Raw genomic sequence first — 5000 nt, forward strand, 5'->3', positions numbered from 1 at the left:
TATATATATTATTTATATATTATATTATATAGAACACCAGAGCCTGGTGTTGGCGCAGTGGTTAGGGCAGCGGCTTGGGATCCAACAGGTCCTGAGTTCAAGCCCCGTTGGGCCACTGAATTAATACACCAGGGGGTTGACTCAGCCTGTCATCCTTCCGAGGTCGGCGAAATGAGTACCAGTATACTGGGCCGGTGTATACCCCGGTTAAAATAGGTGTACCATATCCCTGTGTCGTAAGAGGCGACCAGGGTTGCGTCAGGAAGGGCATCCGGCGTAAAACATGTGCCAAATCACTATGCGGATCATACAGATGATCCGCTGTGGCGACCCCTAACGGGAGCAGCCGAAAGAAGAAGAAGAAGATATATACGTATGTATATATATATATATATATATATATATATATATATATATATATATATATATATATATATATATATATATATATATATATATATATATATATATATATATCAGCCTGGTGTTGGCGCAGTGGTTAGGGCAGCGGCTTGGGATCCAAAAGGTCCTGAGTTCAAGCCCCGTTGGGCCACTGAATTAATACACCAGGGGGTTGACTCAGCCTGTCATCCTTCTGAGGTCGGCAAAATGAGTACCAGTGTACTGGGCCGGTGTATACCCCGGTTAAAATAGGTGTACCATATCCCTGTGTGTCGTAAGAGGCGACCAGGGTTGCGTCAGGAAGGGCATCCGGCGTAAAACATGTGCCAAATCACTATGCAGATCATACGGATGATCCGCTGTGGCAACCCCGAAAGGGAGCAGCCGAAAGAAGAAGAAGAAGATATATATATACATATATATATATATATATATTAAAGACACCCATATCTCTCACCTGTGAATGGGGGGAATAGCAATCAGCTCTCGCCGAATCAACTAAACCCAGGTGGCTCGGATTATATAAATAATTGACACCTCCCACACTCTTCCAGCCAAAGAAGCTGCATAAAGCAACCCAAGAAGGCCTACGCAAGGTAATCGCTTTGCTGTTTCGAACCCTTCCCAGACCGCCTCCGCAACTATAAAGACTGTCACACGTCGTACACACATGAGAATCACAATGCTCCACACACCCTCAGCCGTTGGACCGGTTTCATCACTTGTTGGCGAATCATCAGCGATAGTGCAGACAGCAATGCACACCAATGAAGCTCCCAAGCATGAACCACATGCAAACATCAAACGCAGTCATTATACAAATAATAATAAATAAACCACGATTTAGTGCCATGCTTTGGCTTCACTGCATAACCCGTTTTTTTTTTTTGAGGCATCGAGCTGTCAAGCCAACGTTCTGTGCCTATACACCACCCTCATTATTTTTTTAAATTCTTATTTCAGAAGGCTGTGCTTATATACCACCCACGATTTTTAAATTTTGAGACCAATAGAGACTGTGCTTGTTCACCATATCTTTTTTTTTGCATACCAAGTTGAGGCTCTTGTAAGAGCTAATGCACAAACATATAACAAGGTAGGAGAGAATAGGTGTGGGAGAGGGAAGCACAAAATAGTTGGGGAAAAACAAAATAGGATATTTGTGGAAGGGAGAGAGATGGGGTGGGGTACACAGGGGAAACAAGATGGACAATACAGGGACTTTCAGCAAGGAAAACAGGGAATTTGAAGGAGGTGGGTTTGGAGTGCATTAACGGGGAAGTAAAGATCAAGACTTTGGATGGGGGAAGATATGAGATGGTGGTGAATAGCTGTTTTGAAGACCTGGAGGGAGGAGTGGGATTGAAGAGAGTGTGGGAGTTTGTTTCAGAGGCAGAAAAAAAGAGGAATGAAAGAGTGAAGGTGAGCAGTGATTCTTGATTTTGGCAGTTTCATCAGAAGGGGTTTTTTGGCAGACCTTGAATGCCCTGCAGAAATATAAGGGGAACAGATGACAGACAGAGCAGGAGGGCAAGTTCAGAGAGGAGATGGGAGAAGCCAGAAAGACCTTCAACCTGCCTGCAGTGAGAGAAATGTTTGTGCATTTCGCATTTGTATGTTTGAAGCACATCAAAGAAATCCTTCCTAACGTTTTGACCCATTCATGTTGGAATCCAGTCCCAACCTGTTCCCCATACCTTTATTTCAAATAATTAATCAGTCATAAACCATAACTTGTGTTTTGTAATCCTCTGTGTTGTCATATATGGCAAGTGACCCGGATTTTATGGGTTTGACCCGTTCTGTTGAAGTCAAAACCCGTGTTGGATGGAAAGTACGATCAATTTTAAAAACACAAAGTTTTGCTTCCATTCCACACGCAAAGACTGACAGACTGATAGACCTGGGGTGTGTTCACTTCAGTGACTGTTTCTTGAAGAAAGCTTGCTGTGAGGGGTGTGTTCCGGGGTGTATTCAACAAGCCGTGTGTGTTTCACACACCCCTGGAGGGGTGTGTTCCATTAGCAATAAGCTATAGATACCGCTTGCCAAGCCAACCGTTCCATATCAAGTTTTCGAATGGAATGCTTGCTTAAGTGCTTAAGCTACTTGTCAAGCGCTCTACAAGCTGCTTGGTAATGGAATACACACACCTGGAGTGACCGGTAGCCGATATGCAATGTGTCCCTCCAGTCAACTGGCTTTGTGATGTCATGAGCTTTCTCTCACCGAAGGCCACATCACCACCCTCTCGGATTGCATACGCACTGGCACCTTAACGTCAAATAAATAAATAAATATATAACCCGCTTTCGATTCCAACCAACCAGTTTTTCATCACCTCCACCTTGCCATGAATGTGTTGCGCACCTGTCGTTTTGATGGGTTTTTCCCCTAGAATACAATATAATCAAGTTATATGCAAACACGTGTTTATCATTTTTTTTCATATAACATTTCAATTATATGTTTATATGTGTGATCATATCACATTCACACATGTGTGAACGTGCACACACACACACACACACAACTATAAACATGCACTCATACCGATACACAGATTTTCGGTCTGCCCCCAGCAGGCATATGACATCAGAAAACCTATATATATATATATATATATATATATATATATTACAAATTATAAAACTATATTCTATATTTTTATATTTAAACAATTAATTATAAAACAATTCTACATTGTAGAAAAGAGGAAAAAGACATTTGATTGGAGCCGAAAGGAAACACGACATCCTGGCCCCCGCAGCCTCTTCAACGTTTGATGGTGTCCACTGTGGTGTTGATCATGACTCGAAATGCACTCATATCATCCATGTGCAACAGTTTCAACACAAACTGCAATTCACAAAGAATTGCATTAAAATTTATACCTGAAGGAACACAAATAGCTTTTTCATAAGCAACAAGCTCTCTTAATATCTGTAAAGTTTTGTAGCTATTATAAAGGAAATCATCACCCAACTATGATCATGGTTATACATCCTGTTCAAATTCAAACATAACTCTCATGTGGTTCTCTTATTTGCATAAATTACAGATGCTGTTCAATGTTCATACCATTTTGTGAATCACATCATGATTTTTGTAAAACTGCACATTGTATCATTTCTACAGGGTGCTGCACAATTACGATTCATTTTAATATCATAGTTCAATGTAATATGATTCACAATGCGATGCAAACATATGCAGTACACGATGTATTTAACAACCGGACTTGGTGGCGCAAGCTGGGAGATTGATGGTTCAAACACCGTTCGAGTCCACCAAAGACTTCAAAAATGGTACGTGCTGCTTCCTTGCTTGACACCCAGCATTTAAAAGGATAGAACACAGACAATCGATGCTGGGAAGGCAATGGTAAACCACCTAGTATAACTCTTGCCAAGAAACTGCTTCGGCACCACCGACGCTCTGTAAGGAGTACGTCACATCAAAATGAAAACTTATTCAATGGTCCCAATTATTTCCACCACCTTCTGGAGTCTGTTGGGGAAGGTTTTTAGCCCAAATCTTTCATGAACCTTCAAGCCAGACTTGACATTCAGGCAATAGTGGAAGGGAATTTGGATCGTATGCTGGCGATAACTCACCTACTCTTTGGGAAAGACACCGTGAGGGTCTTTACCATCTACCAACTGATACTAACAGACGGGACACCTGGCTTAACGTCCATGTGAGTGGCGATAAACGTCGTGATACAACTCCCTCCCTGCGAAGCAACACTGACAGTTTATGGTCGGGTCGGAAATCGAACCCTGAATAGACATTTCAAAAGAAAGTGTGCTACCTCCGCACCATCCTCTCGGATTGTATACTCTTAAGCACACAATGATGATGATACAATAATAATGATGAATAAATCATTATTTATGACCCTGCGCTCGCGAAGCGAAAAGCAGGGTCAGGCATTCGGTTGCGTACGTGGTAGTACGTGCGTGTCTGTATTTTTAAAATTCCATTTTTTGGCAACCGTTGGTCCAATTGACACGAAATTTTTACCGAAGGAGTGCCTCCGCCTATAGGAGGTCTTACTTTTTTTTTAAATTTTAATTATGACGTCATAGGTCACGTCGTTGGACGCCATCTTTGAAAAACGTTACACCTCCATATCTCCCAAACCGCTCAATGGAAAATATTGAAACATGGCTCATTGTCAAGTACGTACTCCCAATGGGGAATAAGACATGATGATATCATCGGTGCCTTCATTACGATGTCATAATTCGACAAGTACAACACTGATCCGTTCATTATGAATTTTATTTCTTTGCAATTCTTGGTCCGATTGACAAAATTTTCACCATAGGAGTGCCTCCTCCTGTAGAATATGTTAATGATTATTATGACAGCATAGGTTATGTGGTACAGGCGCCATATTGGAAAAACTTCACATCTCTATCTCTGAAACCACTGCATGGAAAAAAATTGAGACTGGCTCATTGTCACCGACTCCCCATGGGGAATAAGATATGTTAATGATGATGTCATCAGTGCCTTCGTTATGATGTCATAATTCAACAAGTACAACACTGATCCGTTCATTATGAATTTTATTTCTCTGCAATTCTTGG

At 41.5% G+C, this 5000-nt stretch overlaps 2 protein-coding genes across 11 annotated transcripts in view; one reads left to right on the forward strand and one right to left on the reverse strand.

Moving 5' to 3' along the window:
• The window catches only part of LOC147027536 (homeobox protein Hox-A4-like), a 253909-nt gene that overhangs the window by 62986 nt on the left and 185923 nt on the right, over positions 1-5000 (forward strand). The window lies entirely within an intron of this gene.
• The window catches only part of LOC147027537 (uncharacterized), a 91266-nt gene that overhangs the window by 11873 nt on the left and 74393 nt on the right, over positions 1-5000 (reverse strand). For 2 of the 6 annotated variants that reach the window (XM_085877010.1, XM_085877015.1), the window contains exon 2: positions 2730-3261. The exons of the other annotated variants lie outside the window; for them this stretch is intronic. The gene's annotated coding sequence lies outside the window, so the exon portion shown is untranslated. The remainder of the gene's footprint in view (positions 1-2729; positions 3262-5000) is intronic. 6 annotated transcript variants of the gene reach the window in all.

This window comes from Eptatretus burgeri, chromosome 4 (genome assembly GCF_056783735.1).
Source record: "Eptatretus burgeri isolate ZD-2024b chromosome 4, Ebu_testis_v1, whole genome shotgun sequence".
NCBI classification, from domain to species: Eukaryota; Metazoa; Chordata; class Myxini; order Myxiniformes; family Myxinidae; genus Eptatretus; species Eptatretus burgeri.